The 23,801-nt window shown below is 41.2% G+C and overlaps 1 protein-coding gene across 7 annotated transcripts in view; it reads right to left on the reverse strand.

Moving 5' to 3' along the window:
- SPATA20 (spermatogenesis associated 20) overlaps positions 1-23,801 on the reverse strand; it is a 2,403,479-nt gene that overhangs the window by 1,988,068 nt on the left and 391,610 nt on the right. For 2 of the 7 annotated variants that reach the window (XM_078654437.1, XM_078654436.1), the window contains one exon: positions 23,179-23,378. The exons of the other annotated variants lie outside the window; for them this stretch is intronic. The gene's annotated coding sequence lies outside the window, so the exon portion shown is untranslated. The remainder of the gene's footprint in view (positions 1-23,178; positions 23,379-23,801) is intronic. 7 annotated transcript variants of the gene reach the window in all.

Here is a 23,801-nt window from a genome sequence, read left to right on the forward strand (position 1 = left end):
CCACTGCCAAGATGTACTTGTATGCCCCGTCAGATTGTAGGGGGCTGCAGCGGTCCAAATAGACACATGCGAGAGGTCTGTATGATATCAGCAAAGAAATCTGTGGCGGACGAGCTACTGTGTAACCTTTCATCTGTTCACAGATGTCGCAGCTAAGGACAAAGCCCTTGGTCTGTTTGGCAAGATCTGGCCACCAATAACACTGTTTCAGTAATCAATCAATCAATCAATCAAGGGTTTAAAAGCGCACTACTCACCCCGGTCGTAAGGCGCTAAGGGAGGGGGGGCAGCTCGGATCAGTCGCTACTTCAGATCAGTTGAAGAGCCAGGTCTTGAGGTCCTTCCTGAAGGATTGCAGGGTTGGGGAGCGTCTGATGTTCACGGGGAGCTCGTTCCAGGTCTTGGCTGCGATGAAGGAGAAGGCTCTGCCGCCTGTTCGGTTTCTGCTGATCCGGGGGACCTCTGCCAGGGTGAGGTCGGCGGAGCAGAGGTTCCTTTTGGGTGCTTGGAAGGATACTCTCTCGTTCAGGTATTTGGGCCCGATGTTGTTGAGGGCTTTGTAGGCGTGGGTGAGGAGCTTGAAGATGACCCTCTTCTTGACGGGGAGCCAGTGGAGGTCTTGCAGGTGTTGGGTCACGTGTTGATGACGCAGAGTCCCGAGGACGAGTCTGGCAGCGGCGTTCTGGATGGTCCGGAGTCTGTGTAGTAGAGCTCTCTTGATTTCGGCATATAGGGCGTTTCCGTAGTAATTAAACTGTCACGGTGATACCTGCATGTGCTGAGCCCAGACCCTTGTGTGCAGCTAGTATTAAACCTAATCTGCCATCTATGTTTGGTATTAATCTATCCCCCACTCCTGGAATTTGAGCATAAGGTTTATTATGTGCATCTAACTTTTAGGAGTGCTTGAGTGAAAAACCTTTTGGCAAGGCTCTGCTGTTTTTCCGCAAAGCCATAACAGCTACCATTATATGTCCATCTGTTCTCATGCTAGACCGAGTGATTGCAACAACAGCAGCAGTTTGCACTGTCGCCTTGGCAGCTTCATCAGCCAATGAATTCCCTTCAACGTGCATGCCAAGACGCTGATGACTCAAGGTATGAATCACATGAGCCCGCGGCAAGCCATTTTTCAGCTCTGCCACCTGTTACCAGAGCAATTTATGCTTTATTGTGCAAACGTTTGAGTCTCTAAATCCATTCTGACCCCAGTAGAGTTGATATTCATTGTATAACTGGACACAGTAAAACAAATCGCACACAGTGAGTGTGGGGAATTCTCAATCCGTATTTCTTAGTGCTAGTATCAGGGCTTTTAGTTCTGCCAGCTGAGCCGTGCAGCCACCTAGTGACTGTGTCTGCATAGTGCTAGGACGGAACTTACTGTCCCGCATACGTCACTTAACAATCGCACAAGCTGCGCTGTATTGCGGTTTACTTCCTACGGCAGGCTGAGCAGAACCGTCAGTGTAAATAATGTATTCATACTGATCTAGAGGCATTATTTCATTTAGGATACTCTTATTCATACTGCAGAAATACCTGTGTTTTCAATGTCGAATCAAATCTATAGTCCACATCTGCTGCCGTGAGAGAATTAGCCCACTGTATCCATCTTGGATGCAGAGCATTAGCATTTGGAACGCTTGCTTTTGTAACAGCCTGTAAGGTTGGTACCGGAGTTACGACAATTATTTATTTCCCCTGAGCCAGTGCTCTTTCTCTCACTACAGCAGTCTGTACTGCTGTTAAAATGTTTTCAGTTGCCCCAAAACGCATTTCAGCATTTGTGTACCAATGATATTTGTATGCAATTGGTACCGTTTCGCCTTCATTGAAGTTTAGGTATGTGTATCCAGATTGACCCGCGATTACATGGATCACCACATTTGTGGCCACATTTGTGGTGTTTACACATGTGTGCAAGTGTTTAGAAGCTTTCATGTCAGCTTGTAGGGAACAGAGTATTCTTTATGTTCTTGTGTCCATTGTCGAACTGAAAAATCAGGTCTGAATAAGTCGTAGAAGGGTTTTACTCTTTCTGCGTAATCCAAAATGAATGTTCTGTCAAAATTTAGGAATCTTAAAATGGATTGTAGTTCTAGAATTTTGGGAGGTTTCAGCAGCATTCATTTTTCTAAAAAAATTGCTGCCAGACTTTTTTCTCACTTGACAGCTCATATCCCCAAAATAGGACATTAAGGTGGGCATTTTTTGATTTTTTAAAGTTAAACTTGTAGCCCTCGGAGTCAAACCCCAAAATGATAAATATAATCTACATAGGACAATGCCTCTTCATCAAAATTTTGAAGCAACTTTGTTACTCTTGCTGAGAACAGCCTGGAGCTATTCTTATACCCTTGGGGCAATCTAAAAAATTGACACTTAGAGCCTAGGGCTGAAAATGTTGTCATACATCGGCTTTCAGGCGCTATATTCTGACAGAAAAATCCATTTGAGATATCTAGTGTCATTTTATATTTTTTCCGCACAATGTTATTCATTAATGCGGCACTGTGTGCATTTTGTACTGTAAATGTCTTTGTGTATTTGTTCAAATGCCTGTAGTCTAAAATTAGACTGTATGAATTATCAGGTTTTATTATGGGAAACAAGTGATTATTCATAGAAGAGGTGCAACTCTCTATTACACCTTGGTATTCAAGTTGATCTAATATCTCCATGACTTGTTTTTTGCGTCATGTTTTATGGGGTACTGTCTCTGTGGAGTTGGAGTAGTTTTTACTGGGATTTCATGGTGAGGTGACTCAGCATCCTACCCTACATGATAGAGGTATAATACAAGAGTTAATGCTAACGCCCACTCCTGGGCGTATGAACGTTTCACTGATTCTAGGACAAGGTCAGAGAAGTCTGGTAATATTACTGTTTCTCCTTTTGGGCAATCCTTAACAAACTCAGGCGGCCAATCTTTTTCTGCTAAAAGAGTGTTGTATCCAAAGGACAGGTTCTCCCAAAAGAGACCCCTAACCTTCCTAGGTATGCCCCCCTCCATATTAAGTGTTTTTCATGTAACTGGTGTGGGACACTTACACTAGTATCAGGTGTTTCCACTGATATATTCATTCAACACAGCTGTCACCAGAAATTCCATCAGGTTCTGGCGAGCTATTGATACTTCTGCTGCATTGTCTAGCGTCATCAGAGCGCATACCCCGCTCAGAAGCTGAGTCTCCAGTAGCCTGGGCATTTCTTACTTTAAGGCCTGCTACCTTTTTTTTAAATTGAGGTTTTGATTTTGGTATATCTTCTTTTTTGATAATAAAATCTGAACTGCGACATGCATCTTTGGACTTGACTCGCTCTTCTGACCTGTTTTCTGACCATCCTTCCCTCTCGGAGTTTCTAGGTGAACCCTGAAAGGAATGAGAGGAATGTGTATCAGTATCCTGATACCTGTTAGGCTTCTTAATGTTATCATAGTTTCTAAGGTTATACCTCCTATCAGAGGGCTCTTGCTGAGGAGATCCACCCTGTGATTGTGATGTGTTTCGCTTATTTTTCTGTTGTTTATTGTCCCATTTCTTCTTAGAAGGATCTGGTGTTTGCCTGGTGTTATCCTTTTCAGGATTTCCCACTACTTGTGGTTTCATAGGTTTAGCTCCCAAATTATCTCTACCTAATTCAGCCTATATGTCTTCGATAATTTTTGGTAATTCTTGCTTCTGTTGTGCAGGAGTACATTCCCTCAGGCGTTGGCGTATAGTCACAGCTGCTGCCTCCCCTTTTATTCTTGCTAACATAATTGTAGATGCCTGTGCAAAATTGCCTAACAATTTCACCCCTAAGTTCAGAGCAGGTTCTGCTCCATACTCATTCTGTATTTGTCTTAATACCTCTGGTATCACTGCTATTGAAAGGATACCATACGTTCTGGTATAGATGGCAGCAAAAACTGTACCCCAAGTAGTACAATCCTCTATTGAGGGAGCTATCCCCATTGGCAAGTAAATTGTCAGTATTCTGTGTTTTTCTTGTGAACCTGTGTGTGGAAACCCTGCCTATAACTGCGCTATTTTCTGTGCTATCCAGATTGGCATTTGCTCACGTCTAGTGGGCATTCTTCCCATAACAACGTTCAGTGTTTGTGGGGTAATTTTAGTTGCAGCTCCTTGTAGTTGGCCTGCTGGGGTAATTTTAGTTGGTTGAAGTGTGAGTGTTCTCATTACGAACTGTGTAAGATTACTGTAAAGTTGTATTATTTCTTTGTGAAGTGGAAGTAAGTCTGCTATTGGCAAAGTGTCAAACTCTAGATGCGGTGTGTAAGCGGCTAGGACCGGCCAAGTCGCTCCGTCTCTGCTGAGCGGGCAGAGTCTTACTTTTTCTGTGGTGAGTGGGGGGATACCTTTAAACCAGTTTATATGCTCCTGGTAACGGAGCGGAACTTCAATACCCTCATACGGACAATATTCTTCCGGTATTTCATTGTGAGTGTAAGAATCAAATGTATTTGTGCATGCATCTGCAGGTGGGAATTTAACCCAAGAATAGAATACCTACATCCTAAATGACTTGTGTGCCTCAATCACGAGCAATATAGTCCCGCCTAATGCTGAGACTCCAAACTCTGCTAGTTTTAAAGTAAGTGCATTTTTTACATTTTCTGAAATGTTTATTGCACCGTCCTGCTCCCTTCTGCCACTGTTTTTGCATGTTATGCTGCAGCAGCATTCTCTTCAATAGACATTTGTAGAAAGGGAGTGACAATAAATGATAAATAATAAAAAAAGGAAAGAAGGTTTTATGCACAATGTAGGGAACTACAATCCTTCAAGCTTGAATATACCTACAGCCAATACATAGGATATGCCTACTCAGATGTGGGGGATTTTTTCCTTTCCAATCCAGACGTCTCTGGGTAGCTGTGAGTAGGGGTCTCTGAGAAAGCACTACTCAGATTTGACCCTTAAATAAGAACCAAACCAACAATGGCGGTGCCATGTTGTGTAGTTCTTACACATCTATATAGGATCTGCGCGTTTAGACAACATAAACCAAGGGATTGGTGTCCAGACTGATTCCAGGCACCCCCAAAGGATAGGTTAGTCTGTAGACTAGCTAGCTCATAGCGCCACTATGAGTCACTCTTACCAAGGAGCGAAATAGTTTCTGGCAACTATCGAACAGGACAACCCTGACCCCTCAGGGATCATGGAAACTGGACATTTTCAATAATCGTTTATTGACCCAGCGTCATTATAGTGTAAAATACGTGTGCTGCAACAACCATTAGAGATAAACAGATATATACGATTATGAGCACCAGAAGGGTAAAGAAAATGTAGAATCCTACCATAGTGCTAAAACAATCAATATATGCAGGTATATAGATGCATAACAGTTCCAATGTGCACTCCTACGATGTAAACCCTAACTAGATGTACCTAAATCTACCTAGCATGTATGTAGGTGTATAGCCAAGAATCCCCTCAGAATAGAGCCAACCCCATTACCTGATGTGGGAGGGCAAAGGACCCCGTCTTGGTCTCGAGATGGACACCCCGCAAGGGATGTCAGACCACTGCGTGCTGGAGTGTCTGCGCGCAGGGACTCAGCGTCTCGCATCAGCATGGGAGTCTTTTTACTCCTCTAGTTTGCCCAGTGAAGATTTAGTGCTTATATACCCAAAAGGTACCCTCTTGGTTCTATTTAGAAGTGTACTATGGGCAAGTCTGACAAGGATGAAGACAGAGTGACCCTTACACACAGTTATTATGCAGAAGATGGTATTCCTGCTGTGATACGGAGAATCCTCATGCACAATACATGAGGCTAGTTTTTCGGAGAAACTCCCACGACAGTCATGTAGCACCTAACTAGGTAAAAGGTCTACATCAGACCTGTTATATAGAACAATGTTAGGAAAGATGTAGGTAAAAGGTTGTATAACTACCTAGGCCTATATTGGGGTACATTTGGGTTCATAACACAAGGGGCAATGATTACGAGGCAACTGGAGTTCCTCCTCCTTTTGTCGCAGCTGCTAACATTGACAGACTCGATAGGTATATATGTTAGATATATGTTAGGGTATACAGTTTGCTACATAGTATCACTAACATCTTCAAGTTCTGCATATTTACCTACCAAATGTAGAAGACAATATCTTTCATGATGTCCTGAAAGTAACAGTGAAATATACAGATGCACACGGGGTATAGGTGAAGGATATAAACTGCATATTATAAAGAGGACATGGAATATATCCCCCTAAACTACAATACAGATGTATGATGGCGGGAACACTGCCCATGGTAAGTTATATAGAGGGGCCAGCACACTACAAACAGGATATATTCATGGTATTCAGCAAAATACTGCTCACATAGTATGTTGGACAAATTCTTAGGTAGGTACAAAGAGCAGCATAATCAGTTTGTAGAAAAAACAGCACTAGAGATAAATAATGTTTAAGGCAACCCAAGGGGGCTTTGTGTGCTATGTGATCGTGAGACAAACGGTGACGGCGCAAGTGACCTATGTGTAAGGGAACAGCGAACAGGCACAAAGTAAACAATTGAAAAACAATATATACAAAATATTTGGTTCCTCTTTAGTGGAAGGGGTTTAACAATTATTATTGGAACCAAGAGGTGTGTTGCGCCATAAGTTGCGCTGTTTCGTAGGTCGACGGCGTTTCGATCCTATTGAATTAGGATCTTCATCTGGACCGGGTTGCCAATTAAAGAAGGTGCTGTAGGAAAAAGGGGAGAAGAAAGTGTGAGGGCACGGCGGGGGAGGAGGGTACGCACAAAGGGAGAGGGGGTGGGGGTTAATGGGTTGGTACTAGGCACCTACATCCAGGTGGAGACGCTATATCGGAGCCCCGTTATATCCTGGGTGAATCAGAAGGAAGGTCCTTGAAGTAATCAAAAGGAATAGGACGGTCGGGGAAGAGTGCCGTCATGTGACTGAGTCAGAGAATTTCTGGAAGTGAAGACAAAAGCCATTAATGAAGGGCTAGATGCTAGAAAAAGAGGGCGGGGGCCATGGGGGGCAGGTTGGGGGCGGCGGAGGGTTGGGCTGGTGCGGGGAAGGCGCAGCGAGAAACTTACATCAATAAGTCTAGCAGACCGGAGCCCCGATCTGGAGCTGGTTGGGGGGAGAAGAAATCCAAAAAGTAGGTCCCGGGGTCCAATGACTCTGTCTCTGGTAGAGGAGCTAGTGGGAGAAGAGCGGGAGTTAGACAGTTGGCCCGGAGTGGGGCCGAAACGATCGAGGCGAGCGAGGGCAAGGGACAGTGCTAAGGAACAAATTAAAATGAGCCTTACTAGAAGGAGCACAGGTACGGAGCCCCGTCCTGGCCGAATGTGCTAAGCAGTGAACAGCCGGGTCGGGGGATCCACTGGCTGTCTGCCGGTATTTGTTCCTGCGAAAGGGAAGTAGGTGTAAGGGTAGGCTACATCGAGGGAGTAAAGAATACAACCAACTTGGGCGGCGATGTTGCCCGCTTACCGTAGTAGATAAGTTAGGCAGGGTTCAAGGTCAAAAGATCCTCGATCGGCCGGGGGGTCTGGTGAGTAGACCTCGTTCCGCGTTAGTGCAGGAAACACTGTGGGCCGTGGGCATTCCGGGAAGTTGTTTCCGGGGTGGGCGGGGTTTAGGATGACTTGTGCGGAGCATCATCAATGGGTTGGGAGAGTGGGAGAAGGACATGCGCAATTGCAGGCGTTGGGTGGGAACGGGAAAGAGGCCGAGGCGTGTTAAGGGCGTGGCCAAGATGCCAAGACAAGGAATGTAATGTAAGGGGGAACCAGAGTACAGGGTGCAGCGGGGCGGTTGAAAAAAGACTGATATGGAGACCCGATTGTGAATCAATAGACAGACAAGCATTTTGGTGAATAAATCATACAATTGTCGAAATTATGGAAAGAACAGTACAATGATTCATGGAAACATAAACATTAAACATGAACAATCATATTACTGGGCATTGTGATGAGCCTGAAAATGTTACGAATGGAAAACATGAAGTGCTAAAGTGCTACTATTCAGTGGAAAAGACATTTTGGTGAATAAATCAGAAAATTGGCGATCATGTTTAATGTTTAATGTTTCCATGAAGTCATTGTACTGATCTTTCCATAATTCGTCATAATTTCGACAATTGTATGATTTATTCACCAAAATGCTTGTCTGTCTATTGATTCACAATCAGGTCTCCATATCAGTCTTTTTTTAACCGCCCCGCGGCACCCTGTACTCTGGTTCCCCCTTACATTACATTCCTTGTCTCGGCATCTCGGCCACGCCCTTAACACGCCCCCGGCCTCTTTCCTGTTCCCACCCAACGCCTGCAATTGCGCACGTCCTTCCCCCTCCCACCCCATTGATGACGCTCCGCACACATCATCCTAAACTCCGCCGACCCCGGAAACAACTTCCCGGAATGCCCACGGCCCGCAGTGATTCCTGCACTAACGGGGAATGAGGTCCACTCACCAGACCCCCCGGCCGATCGAGGATCTTTTGACCTTGAACTCTGCCTAACTCATCTACTACGGTAAGCGGGCAACATCGCCGCCCACGTTGGTTGTATTCTTTACTCCCTCGATGCAGCCTACCTTTACACCTACTTCCCTTTCGCAGGAACAAATACCGACAGCCAGTGGATTCCCCGACCGGCTGTTCACTGCTTAGCACATTCGGCCAGGACGGGGCTCCCTACCTGTGCTCCTTCAAGTAAGGCTCATTTTAATCCATTCCTTAACACTGTCCCTTCCCCTCGCTCACCTAGATCATTTCGGCGCATACCCTCCTCCCCCGCCCTCCCCTCACACTTTCTTCTCCCCTTTTCCTACAGCACCTTCTTTAATTGGCAACCCGGTCCTGATGAAGATCCTAATTCAATAGGATCGAAACGCCGTCGACCTACAAAACAGCGCAACTTATGGCGCAACACACCTCTTGGTTCCAATATTAATTGTTAAAACCCTTCCACTAAAGAGGAACCAAATATTTTGTATATATTGTTTTCAATTGATGTTTACTTTGCGCCTTTTCGCTGTTCCCTTACACATATGTCACTTGCGCCGTCACCGCTTGTGTCACGATCACGTAGCACACAAAGCCCTTTTGGGTTGCCTTAAACATTATTTGTCTCCAGTGCTGTTTTTTCTAAAAACTGTTTCTTTTGCTAAACGGTTTCCAGAATTGCTTTGATGAAAATATGTTTCTAAATATATGATGCTGTATGCACTTCTAAATCATTGAATTCTCACGTCTCTCTTTTATGACCATATCTTTTGTAATGTTTTGAACATACAAATGATTCTGTTAACAAAGTAAACCCAGTTGAGATATTGTTGTTCCTTACACATGAATACTCACATGGGCATTACGACCTAAGCTACTCAAAAACTGGACATGTGTTTGAGACATAGGAGAAGCAATAAATCAGTTTATATAGAATGATTAGGATTCTACTGTTCAGAAGTCAACTGAGTAGAGGGCCTAAAAGCAGTCCTAAGAGTCAAATGCATGAGTACATTATATGGTACCAGACTCCACCTAGACCTCTGAACAGGAAGTAGCTACAACCCCTGAAAATCAGCAAGAAATTCTAGAACTAAAACAAAAATATGGAGAAGCAATGGACACACTAGATAAGTTTACTCTTACCCAATATTGTGAGAAGTTATACATGGAGGTGCATGAAATACTTACTATTACCTTTGATGAAAAAAAGAACAGTCAAGTATGCAATAGACTGGAAGATGGGGGTCACAATCACATTAATAAGCAGACTGCTATCAATGACACCTTAATGTTCTATCTGACAAACCTGCACTCATACCTGCTCTTGTCAGCTACAGGACACATAGGCAACGTCCAAAGTAACAATACTCTGCCAGCCTTCCCAATTAGAAGCGATATGAGGTATGAAAAAGCTTCAGGAAGTACTTGTGGAGACACAAAATACAAGAACGATATCAACTACTAGAAGGGTGGAAAACTATAACTATGAGTGCAGCTATAACCATGTTGCCAAAAACAGGCCATTGACCCGCTAGATCAGGAGCCCTACAGAGCACTTTAAAAGATCAATACAGACGCAAAAATATCAAGTAAAACACTTGTTACCAGCCTAATTTAAGTGCTAGGGAACACATACACCTGGGGCAGTGTGGTTTCATATCCCACAGGAACACCATGCCGTTCTGAAGAATCTGCTACATGTCAGACATAAATTTAATATTGCCACGTCCATTAATGCACCAAAGTACTAAAGAGAGATAGCTTCTGATTAGCACTACACGGTTGAAAAAAGAATGGGATTTTGGCCTCACTTTTTGGGATTGGTAGAGCTGCAATATACAGACTGTGGTAAGAGTAAAAACGGGGACAATAGTGCCTAACAATTGGAAGACAGGGTGAGGATCAGAGTAACGTTGCCAGCTCTCGCCCTTGTTTGTTGGCATGTTGGCAAACAGTCGAATCAGCCTTATCATATTACAGTATACCATTTAACGATGCCATGCATACAGTATGCATGTACACAGGTGATACCCAGGTGTTTTTGAGGAACCAAGAGAGGTATGTGTCATTGCTTCTATATGAGCTGGAAGCTTTTGGGGGAACCTCAGGACAGCGTACCAATTAAGACAATCAAAAAATATCCTATTGGGAAGCTTGGTGAAAGTAGACAGATGCCCCAGACCTGGGGATGGGGCGAAAGACAGTATCTGGAAATTCAGGCATCACACATTGCTGAGAAACAACCCATCCACAATAAGGGAAGGGTCCTAGAAGAGTTAATGAACCTCTCTGTCATGAACAAGAGCAGCTCTAAATAAAATGGTGGTCCTACAGTATATTCTGCAAAGCACACTATGCCCTCTGCATACACTGTTGTTCAAGGAACTGGACCAACTATTGGTGTGGTATGTGATTCACAGTAGAATACCAAAGCAATCTCTTGGGCTGGGACTGCCATATCTGAAGATATACTGCATAGCTGGGCAGTAACTGTAATAATTGAAATAGTTGGAAACAGACATAAGCAGAGAGAAACAAGTGTTGGAAGGGGTATATAAATGGGTACCATTGGCTGACTGACAAATGCTGACCCACATTCCTAAAGACCCTCACTGAAACAGGGGCATTAGTGGCATATGCTGATATTAACAACAGAAGCAAGGCCAACTGCGGATCTATATGAATATGTACACAGTGGAGAGTATTTGATTATCAAAATAGCTTAATGAATGGGGAACATACTGGGGTCTGTTTCCAGGTTAAAAAAATACCCTAGCAAAGCAAGGTTTAAACTTGTGCATCTAAGTCTTCACACAGGACATACCTGACCCCAATAAAGTTAAAATGTACCTGAACACTCAGCAGAATGTCCTGAATGCACAGAGGTACAAGCAGATTTCTATATATGATCTGGGTATGTAGTCAGAATATAGAGTACCAGGGAATAATAGTGAATAGGCTACATTAAGTTGATAGGGTTTGCCTGCACTGAACCTGAAGCAATGTTTACAGGGACTTTTCCCCAAATGAAAGAAAGAAAATATATGGCACAAAATTGCAACACAGAAGTAATAATGGCTAAATATGAATTGCAATTCAATTGCAAAATCCATTTATGCCCAAAATAAAGGGCAGTTGTCAAGGAGACCTAGTAAAATTCACCATAACAGAAGACAAATCAACAGAAATCCTGGCAAATGGGAGAATGACATTCCAAAGCTTGTCCAACCCTCCAGTCAACAGAGCCCTATGAGTGGAATGGGACATGTATCATTTTTGGTGTTCCTGAAAATATGGCTGGGTATGTGTTGGAAGCAATGGGGAAAAAGGTTGAGAAATTAGGGACTCTTCAGGAACGGAGTGCAAATACTCTCCGAACCAGAAGGTAATACTAAAGGCAGCGCAAACACAAGGAGATGATGGATGGAGCGCTTAAACTTTTCAGATACTCACCCCAGTCACAGATCTGGCATACCAGACGCGGAGCATGCGGCATAACATATAGGAAATGGGAGGTAGACAGGGTATTGAGAGAAGACTTGACCATCAACAGATAGACGAAAAGAATAATTACTATCTTAAGGCTGCCATACAGAAATGAACCCTGAAGGAAGGTTTGGCTTAGCACACCAGGATGTGAGACTTCAAGAAAGAGTTGCCCCAAGGTGGCTCAACAATAAATATTAAATATTTAGATTTTGCAACATGACTTCACATGTGTAGTGTGCTATGATGTGCTCATCTGTGTATGATTTTTACTATACTTTGTTGATGTATGGTCTACACTATGAAAAGGAAACCACTACCTAAAAAAATACTTTGTTATGTTGTTCAGCATATAAGCCAATCAAGTCTCCCTATTATGCTGCTTGGTGAACCATTCAAACCTCTTCTGATGTATATGTAATTCAAACAGATACATCAGTTCTCGTCTACCTTCAAGAATTTGTCTAATTACATTCTCACTTTTCATTTTCCTTCTGCAATTCATCATGCTAACTTCATGGATCTTTTCTTTTACATATATGCTATTCAAAGTCATTGATTAGCTCTCTAAGCCACCAGGGACACAGCTGCTGACCTCCTCCCAGGACTTCTGTGAGAGTAGCTATCTACTTTCTGGACAAGATCCTCAAGATCTTTCAGGAGCTCAGTTCTATGGAAGGTGATGAACCTGATGCAGAGGAGCTCAACCAGAACCCCGGAAAGAATGTTCTCATCTCCTTGCCTCAAATAATGGTTCAGCAAACTAAGAAACTCCTACTGGGCCTTAAATCCTGTGCACCATCGGATCCCTGTACACCCTCGATACTTAAAATGGTCCTGACCCTGAAGCTCACTTCCAATGTAAGGTGTTAAACAACATACTCTTATCCGGAGCTACCTTGCTACCTGGAAGGAAGCCATCGCCTCACCACTCCCTAATGCCGACCCCTTAAAGTTGAAATTTCTTCAACCTATCTCCTTTCTCCCCGCACCTGCTAAACTTTTGGAGAAAGTCATCAACACTCAACTGATGAAGTACGTGGACTCCCAGGAGATCTTACACCGCTCGCTGTCTTGCTTCGCCCTTGCAAAATACCACACCAGAAAGGGGTTTCACTTTATAAAATGTAACAGATCAAACTGTTTTTTTAGTATAAGGCTTGGGGTTTTATTTATGCAATGCTCTCTAACAAAAAGGCTTTCTCAGTTGCCAATGAATAACATTCAGATGTATATAGAGATATATATTTATATGCAAGCAAAAATAACACATTTGGTAATGCAACAGTTAAATGCATGAATATGAAGAAAATATACAAGCAGTAATAATGGACGTCCTGCAAGAAATCAGAAAGATATATACACTAAATACATTAAATGATTACTTTGTATGTACACTCTGACTCACTCACACATCACAAAGAAAACACCTCAACTGATTATAGCCACTGGCCACACATTACAATGGCTCTAATCAAAAACAAATCACTTAACCTGCTGCAAACACTGAATCTTAGCCCATCCCAGACTGGGGGAATCACAGCTGGAGTTAAGAGTCTCAGCAACCAGATGCCTGCACTGAAGATGCGTCCATCGTTCAGGCTCAACAATCCCGGTTCCTAAATCAACAACCCTCAGCTTTATAGTCTCAAAACACACTAGAAGGTTTGAGAGTCTTCTCTCTGTGCCAAGTAAACTTACTGGATTTGGCCACCTTCCATGCAAGCATCCAGGGCAAAAGGAGTTCCCACGTTCCCTCTGCATTCTCACATGTTCCAGCCTTTATTGTAACAAAGCATTTTCAGATGGTACATTCAGCAACCTCTACTCCAAAACAAAACAGCCTTGAACGTGATTAACCCAAACAACTTGCAAACACTCTGGGGGCCTGTCTGTGCGAGCAAAAAAAGTCAAGCGAGGCAGAGGCAGAATTAAGGATGACATGAGGCCATGTCAAAGCCAATAGTAAAAACTTCATAATACTTCCCAATGTACAACACAATGCACATTTGTGCACCACTGCCTACAGCAGCACATACTTCATCTCTCAATGTACAACATAATGCACATTTGTGAGCCACTGCTCATAAAACAGCACTTCAAGACCAAAAAGTACATTCCCCACCTCTATCTCATGCTTTCAAATGCACATTCCACGCGTTCTGTTCTTGGCAAGCTGTTCTACTCTGTGACAGCTTCCATTTTAAGACTGCAAGATTAAATCTTCAAGAGAAAAGGGCATATGCAGGATGTCGTACATTCAGACCAGGGTAAAGTAAAATACAAAAAGTCCATTAAAATGATAGTAGTCAAAGGTAATTGACGTGGTGTCAAACAATAAGAGTGCCTCTAGCACTACACTTGCACAACAGGTTTCATGCTGGTCACAGAACAGAGTCTGCCCTTAATGCGGCTACTGACCATATTCGCACGCAGGTGGACCGGGGGGGATCGCCGCTGCTGATTATCCTCGACCTATCAGCAGCATTTGACCCCGTCTCACCCCTGTGCATAATTCAGCGTTGGCAGGAAGTGGGAGTCATGGGAAGGGCTCTGCAGCTTCTCCACTCTTATGTTAGGTAGAACGAACATCGTTAGCTGGAGAGATGACAGCGCAAAGGCCTTTAGCCTTCCTTGCAGGGTCCCCCAAGGTTCCTTCTTGAGCCCCACCCTCTTATGTGACCCTTTGGCTGAGTTGGTGAGATCATTTGGGTTCTAGGTGCTTTCTTATGCGAACAAAACACAAATCATTGTTTCCATCTCTAATGATTTGCAACTGGTCACAGAGAAATTCAAGCAGTGCATGGGCAGCATTATCTGCTGGATGAAGGGCAACTCAATAAAGATTAATGCTGTTAAGACCGAGGTACTGGTATTTGGCTTGCAGAATTCCATCTGGTCTGCCTGGTGGCCTGCAGTTTATGGCCCCCTCCCTGTCCCGGTTAGAACAGCGAAACATCTGGAGGTCACTTTCGACGAGGGTCTGACCTTTGATGAAGAGGTCAGACTAACTGTCAGCACTTGTTTCTAGATCTTAAGAACCTTTAGAAAGGTGCTGCCGTATATTTAGTCTGAACTGCATTAGTCCACCATCATTGCAGAAGTCACCTCCCGGCTGGACTACTGCAACGCTCTGTACCTCAACAAGCTTCAGGTTGTACAGAATGCAGAGGCTAGGCTGATCCTTAACATTCTGAAGCACCAATCAGCCAGGGAGGGGATCCGTGCTTTGCACTGGCTCCCCATTAGGAAGCTTATTTCCTTCAAGGTCCCGAGCATGGTATATGAGGCTTTGCACGGTAAAGGCCCGGGAGGACCTTGAAAATCCTCCACTCAGAAAAAACTATTCTCTCCGAGATATTGCAGGGCCAGATGGGGCGGTCGCTCCTTTTCGGTAGCATCCACCATACTCTGGAATTTCCTGCCTACCTCCATTTCCAACACGGACTCTTTCCGGTTTTTAGAAAGTTGTTGAAAACATGCCTATTTTCATCCTAGTTGGCTGTTCTGTGCTTTTCTTTTCTCCTCCCTCTGCCCAGCACCTTGATACCATCAGGTATAAGTGCGCTTTAAAAATATTATCCTATCCATATGATTCAACAATCATTTCCAACAAAAACTCCAACATTTGTACAGTTACATATCTTCTTCTTTAAAGGATGCATAGCATTACCATATAAGGGTAATCCAATATAAGTCCAAGAGCGCTACATCCAGGCCACAATTTCAAGAAATTATGACTTTACATACAAGGGCTTGATTACATCTTTTGTAATAAAAAGTAAAATCCTTAAAAAAAGCCAGAAAATAAAAAATCTCGAAACATCAGATGATCATCATCACAACGTTATGATAACACAAAAAGATACATTACTTTTATTATACCTTCACAAATAGTAATAAAGGATTTGAGAAAAACACCATGATAAATACAGACCGTAGGGAGAGATATGCAAACATGTTATGAAAAGCATTTCAGCAAGGATACGAAACCCCATCCTCCCTTTAAGCAATACCTCAAAATGGTACGTGCTTCAAATTAAGGGAAGAAACAAAGAACCAGACAACCCTCAATCAAAATTTACAAGTGAACTTAAGATGGAACAATGTCAAGCAGGTGCCCCATCTCTTCAGCTCAACAAGAGAAAAATTAGTTCCAGTTATTAGTGTAAGCATGTAACAGCATCTCAAAGGGACTAGTTTGAAATCTGAGGGGGAGTGGAATATGGAAAGCAGTGTGCAAGCATTCAACTCCTTTACCACCATCAAGGCAATCTACGTATGAGAAGATACAGCTAATCACATCTTGAAAATCAAGACATTCAGCTACAAGACAATTAAAGATGGAAGCTAAGCCGTGAGGGTTTGTACAGCAAAGGGCATGCTGCTGAAATAGTGGGATATCGGAGTTATGCATCGAGGGTTAAAATGCAGCCAACCAACAGCAAATCCCTTACTCTGGGGAGCAGGACACGATGTTGCCACCCCAACATGCAGACGGATCTTCTACACAAGATCTTACCTCAGAAAAAAGGCAAATTCGGATGTGTGATCGCACCAAAATGAAAGTTCACTAGAACATCGGGTAACACTCCAAGGTAAAGAACTCCAGCACAGTAAGATCAATCAAGAGAAAGACGCACTACAAGTAGAGGGCATGCTCTAAAGAGGGTTCATACACTGCCACTTAGTATGAAGTGCTCACCAGAGGAGCGACAAAAATGAATATTCCAACTCTGTCAATTTTGAGACTTTATATCAAATAACCCAACGGCATTAGTGATATCAGTGGAAATCTTTACCTGCTGCTCTGAACATGACTGAAAAACACCTCGAGTTTAGGTAAACACTCCAAGTCCTGCTGTTTGAATAACAAATATAAGAATAAACATGAGATTTATTCTAAGTATAAGCTCTTACAATTAACTGTATGTGTCAGGGGGTCCCCTGCTTGGCCCCGGCTGAGCTAACTGATTCTCCGTCTCACCTACAGGCGGACTACTACGGACCCTTTAAGAACAGCCTTTGCTTTCATGAGGATGGCCTCGCCCCTGGACCATCTGACTTTGTGGGCCTATCAGGATCAACCTCTCATGTTATGAGGGAAGACCCGAAATCTTCGTGGGAGGAAGACGTAATGCACCAGGAGAACAGCGCACGCAGAACCGAGGAAGCCGAGATCAACACGACGGGACCGGAAGTCGAGATCAACGCAGCGGAGCCCTTCCCGAGAGTCTACACCGGGTGCGGAGAAGTCACCAGGAGTGGACCGGAGGAGAACCCGACGGCGGAAACAGCGGTAGCTGAAAAGCCAGGAGGCCAACGTTACCGTGTCTCGCCCAGCCACGCGAAGGAGGACGCGTGGCTTATCCAGGTGCGTGCTCGCTTAAGTTCCCTATTGCGCTTTAAGAGAGGAGGGACAGGGTAGGAATCAGGAGGGATCGCCTGGGCACCGTGTTTCTGTGCACTGTACACGAGGCTCTGTTATAATTGCCGTGTTACTGGTGGTGGTGGTTATGGCTATTCCCTCCCACTCCCCTTCCTTGCAACCCTCTAAAAAGCATACAGCCCACTAAAGCCTCGTTGTTTTCTTTCTTTTTATGCGCTGGAACCCGGGAACCCAACCCAAGGGACGGAACCTGAAGAACCCAGGAAAAGGATCCGGGACCCCTACTTCTTTTGTGTTACAATTTACTTTGTGTGAATACTCAATAAATGAGTTAAGAATCGTCCCCCAGTATTGGCTCCTTCCGTTCTTGTGACCCAGGGGTGACAGTATGTTTGCACCAGGATACCCTTTGGGAAGCAGTTTGCACTTTATAAATGCTACTAACATACATACCAGCAGACAATACAGATGTCAGAGATCAAGAGCCCCGCACAGACCTCCTACACCAGTCACCCACCCAGTGTACGTTACAGTTACATAGAAGTATATGATACAATTGGATGAAACTTTGTGAATATCTTGTGGGTGTACTGCCACTTTGGCACAAGAAATAAAGAATGGCAACATTAAAGTCGATTTATTCTGGGATCTTTTATGCCATTATTAACATGATAGCCTTGAGAAAGAGGGGTCAACAACAAAACACGTGTCACCTGTGGCTGTTCTTTGGAAGGTTCTTTTTATCATGATGGACTTTGGCAAGACATTATAGTTGCCTGAATATGGGTGCATTTACATGAGTTTTAATTAGAAATATATCTTTTTTTTAAGATTCAAAGACGTGGATTTGTTATATTCTTGGTTCACTCATTTATTTATCAAAAATTATTGACATGCCTCCGATTGTATGATACATTTCTATCAAATATAACAACATAGCATGACATTATCAATTGCCCTTGTGGCCTCTGGTACTTGGGCATGACAAGTTGAAAAACAAAAACACATATGATTCAACACAACAGCTGTATACAATGTGTCAGACTATTCACTAAACCTGTGACACAGTACATAATCAATGACCACTCAAAAGAAAACAGTAACTGGGAACACAACAATTAATAATACTCAAGCCACATTAAGAAAGGAATAATACAGCATAATTCATTAAAGAAAACACAAATTGCTGGGTGGACCCCACTGACAGTAAACAGCCGTATACAAATCAGCATCGTTACTGCTCCAACAGGAGCAGGCAACCCCGAAATACTAGGCTAGGTCGCGTTTGAAGAATAACACAAGTACCACGGAACAGTTTCGGCCTCTTTAGACTTAGACAGTAGAGTTATTATAGTGTTTGGATAGTCATGTTATCACTTTGTACCATGCACACAGTTTAAATTTCTTTTAGCATGTCAACAGTTAAAAAATTCAAATTAGAATTACATCTGACACAAGACCTTTAGCCAAGAAAATGGAGTTTCAGTGTTGTGCTATATGTTTACCATGCAGTGACATTCCACAGAAGCATCAGATTATTAATGCACATTTAAAGGGGTATTTACAAGGGTACCTTACAATTGTGAGTAATTTACGCATGTATTTACTCTCATATTTTTGAGGAAATTTACTACTTTTGCCTATTCAAAAATCAGAGTGTAAAGTTAGTAAAAAATGTACACTTACACATCTCCACCCCCTAAAAAAGGAGGTGGGGCATAATTTACAAGTGTAAGTTACTACTGTCAAAAAGAAACAGTAGTGTATAGCCAACCACTGAGACTGCAACCCCCTCCAATAGAAACAAATGGAGGAAGGGACTTAAAACAAAACATCACAGGGAATAATGTTAAATTAAAATATTTTAAACAGTTACAAATATAAATATAATTGAATGTACAGAAATATATGTAAAATTACGCATTGACATTTACTTCTAAAATGTTTTAACAACCTTTTTTTAATTTAGAAATTAACGTAAAATGAAATTTTAATTAATTATAATTAAATCACTTAATTAATTCTATACATCAGTTTTAAAAATAATGCATAAGAAAAGTTTTTTGGGGCATTTATTTTTTTTATTTTAAACTTCAGAAAAATATTTTTTATTTAGCTTAATATATTATGTATAAATGTATTAAATATTTACAACAAAAATAAATTAAAAGTGCTGTAGCATTTTTGTTCTGCATTTAAAAGAAATAAATACAGTTACATTTACAATAATATTTAACATAAAAATATTTTTACAAACCTTTTCAGAGTTGAATTAACTCTTCAAAATGTCTCTATGCTATTCCATACGGAGGTCTCTGCCACAATGGAGCTCTCCCAATGTTAAAGTATAGGGTACTTTTCCCTATACTCTACCATTCCGAGATCTCCACTCTGACTGCGAAGCCTCCCTATAGTGAAGTATAAGAAAAAGTAAGAAGAATTATCAAACTAAAAAAAACATTAGTAAAAATATTTTTATGTTTAGTAATATTGCACATTAATTATATGTATGTGAAATGTAATACAAAATATAAAAGCTACATTCATATTAACTAATTTTAGATTAGATTGTTAATTAAAATATATGAAATTAACGAGAAAAAAAAATCGGATGTTTAAAATAACAAATAAATTCCTACCTAAAGAAAAAGAAAAAAGAAAATATATATATACACACACAATTTCATTATTATTTAAGTTATGCATAGAACTAATTATAGGTAGGTAAATTACTTTATATGTTAGATTAATAGAAGTCATAACAAAATACAATCTGTCATTCATGTAGTCGACCTTCTAGACCAACTTGACCAGATTATAATACATAGTGAGACACATCACGGGTTATAAAAACAGTGTAAAGGGCTAAACAGTATTGCATCTGAAAGAATTGTAAAGTTCTCAAAAGAGCTATATTATATCCTGTGATGCTAAACAACAGCACAGCAAAACAATTCTAAAGATATAAAATCTCATAGATGCCATGTGTACTACATAAAGCAGTAAGCAGTAACATAGCTAACGGACAGTATTACTCTTTTCTAAAGTGCTGTATTCTTATGCTAAGAAATAAAAACATTGCCAGCTGCTAAAATACTCTTAAAAATGCTAGCTTACATTATAAAGTGCTGAACAATAAAAACTCTTCATTGATTGTATCAACAATAAAGGAAGCTTAACTGTGAATCATGTCATTAGAAACCAGGCAATTTCGGGGTAATATAGTTACTTCTTACAGTGCTGTGCAATAAAAGAACAAACAACTCAAGCCTACAATTCTCTAAGGTATCTAATTTACTATCCCAGACAATCTATAGCATGCTGTGTACCATCTCATTTATCTAAATCATTTACTGCAACGTCCATATATTTTACTAGTCTGCGGACCAATTGTATCATTGTCAAATAACCATGCAGCGATGAAGTCATCAACAGAATGAAGCCACATATTTATGAAGAAAGGCATCAATTTTTTTTACGAAGTTCCAATAAATGCAGACATATACAAATGACATGAATTAGGCATTCTAAACTATAGGTTTACCCTCTTAGCACTTACATGACCTTGAACTTTGTGATTTTCATCCAGCACTGATATCAGCTAATGGCACAAGGGAAACCGTAATCGCATGTATTTTGTTCTAACAAATTGTTTCAAATTAGTTCTCATATAATTCTAGGCTAAAGCCGAGAGGAATTTAGGTCACAGCAGTTTCCATCTAGACAGAATGTGGGTATTTTCAGCTGATCATAGAGCTCCTTCCAAATCTCTTTTTATAAACACCATTCCTGAGTTTTGTTTCAGTCTTATACAATATTTTGCAAACTGGAGATTTATCGGGCCAAATTTGACTGAGTTGGTAAGTGGGGAGCCATTTGAAATCCCAAAAATGAAGCAGACAGTAGCTGAGAGGATCTGTTTAAAAAGTCTTTGTGTAGTTTTTAATCCATTGGTAGGGGAGCCATAGGGTTGCCTCAGTTGTAGTTACATATATCTTGCCCTTATTCGCATGGCCTGAAGTTGCCACCTTTGTCCCAGTTTGCTGTTCTGCAACACATCCAGGTATAGTTAATAATTTGTTTGGATGATCTTTTTTCCTATGAATCTTAATGAATAATTGCTATTGATTTTACCAAAATGCTGGAACTTTGTTTTATTCAGATTTAGTTTAAGGCCATTATTGTTGTTATACACCTGCAAAATTGGGAGTGACTGTTGCAGGCCAATGGGGATTGAATAACATCATGTCATCTGCATAATGGAGTGCAAGCAGGTGAATTGCACTTAATTTGGGGGAAGAGCACTCTTGAATTCATTATGGGCGGTATCAGGTAGGCTGAATAGAGATTAAAAAGTACAAGAGCTAGCAAGCAGCCCTGCTTAAGGACACAATTCATGTATATTTTCCTACTTGCTGAGGTACAATTTCACATTTTCAGCCAAGTATGTCCCTGCAGCAGACTTATAGCAGATAACAGGATTAATGGGATACCCCAGGCAGTTAATTTACTTTACAAAGTGCCACTCTATTTACTCTGTCTATTTATTCTGTCAAAGGCTGCACTGAGATCTAAATATAGATTCTTGCACCATTACATTGATGACCATGTTGTCTAAGATCCCGGTTCCCTTCCTGAATTGGGTTTCACTGAAGTGATAGAATTGTCTTCTGAGTCACCCATTCCTATAATTCAATTGATAGTATGTGGGCAAACATTTTAGCATAACTTTCCAATAATGCAATGGTTCTATAATTTTGTGGGTTGTTTTTGTTTATTTTTGTGTATAGATTGCAAAGGCAATCAAAAGCAATTTATAGGTGTCAGATTGTTTTTTGTTTTATTTTGTCAGATTGTTAAACTGATTTCTCAATAAACATACTACAAGGGATAGAATCCACAGCTTCTATGTTGCTAGATTTGATCCTCGACAATGGAGGGACCGATGGAAAATGTTTGAGAAGCGTTTCTCAATTGAGAATGTTATGATGCCCCTCACTGTTGTACAGAGGGGCAAATATAATGACGCGATTTTGAGCGTTTTCAGTTTTAAATCAATGATCTTTTGAAAGTATCTACTTAATAGTCCGTTATTTGGGGGATTTAGTTTCAGCTTAATCGTTCAATTCTTTCCTGCTAGACTCGACAGTGATATCAGTTTCGTCAGGTTTTTCTGATGTTTGTGAAATTCATTAGAGGAAAACATTACTCTGACACATTGTGTCTAATGGAGTTGAAAGATAGAATACATTAATTGTAATTTAATTATATTTTATTAAAATGCAATACATCAATTTATCAACAAATGGTTGTTAAAATATTTTATAATGAAATAAATATGGTCTATTTGTATTTTTTATATTAAAATATATGTATTTATATGTTTAACTACTCAAACGTATTTATTTAATATTATTTCCTGCAGGTTTTTATTTTAAGAACCTACCTCCATTACGGCAGAGAGTTGTAGTACATGTGGTTGGCCATGTCCGAGCTGGAGTAATTTACTACTGTTTTGCGTCCCTTTTTGATTGTAGTAACTCAATAAGTTACTACAATTGCATGAGTTGAAGTGGAAATAAACACAGAACTGCTGCAATGGCGAATAACACAATGGTTGTACAGCTTAACAGCCATCACCAACCCTACATATAATATGCTAACAAATCACAATTGATTTTTCTGCTTCATACACAAATCCCACTAAATTAATAAATCTAGCAAGACCAAAGATGCCATTTGGGTGTAACATTATAAAACACATGCCAAGGTGATTTGCATCAAGAAGTTATTAAGAAACATACCTCCAGACCCTTTTGCTTGTGGTCAAACTCTACACTTCTAGAAGCCTCTTTAATGCAATGTGCTACTTCCGGATTCTAGATTAGCATTAATTAATTTCAGAAGTTGACAAATATCTCCCAGTGTTCGCTTGAATATAGTGTCCTGCAAAGTAGCTTGCTGCCATAGGCTGTCCTTCTTGGTATATCATGCCTGCGGAACACTGTAAACAAAACAAGCATGATTTGGATAAACACACTGAATATTGTTCAGGTTAACTATGGGAAACCCATAATACTCAACATAATATCATATTTAACTTTGGGTGATAAGAAATTCCAACTTTGGATTTTCGAAGAAACATTTAGGCAGCGACCTCTTAGTGGTGCTTTGATCCTCATGAAGTTTGTAGCATTAAAAATAGCATTCGTATAGATGTTAATTAGACGAGTTCATAGTTTATTCTTGTTACACATTACTATATTATTCAAAAGGAATCCCATGACAAGCAGGGACTTTATACAACCGAAGACTGAGATCAACATTGTCGACAGCCTCTTGCTAGATAAATCTGCTATACTTTAATCTAGCAGACATCATTTCTAATTTGTGATTAACTCAAATGAATAATAGAGCTGTTCTTTCA

Source organism: Lissotriton helveticus, chromosome 7 (assembly GCF_964261635.1).
Source record: "Lissotriton helveticus chromosome 7, aLisHel1.1, whole genome shotgun sequence".
NCBI classification, from domain to species: domain Eukaryota; kingdom Metazoa; phylum Chordata; class Amphibia; order Caudata; family Salamandridae; genus Lissotriton; species Lissotriton helveticus.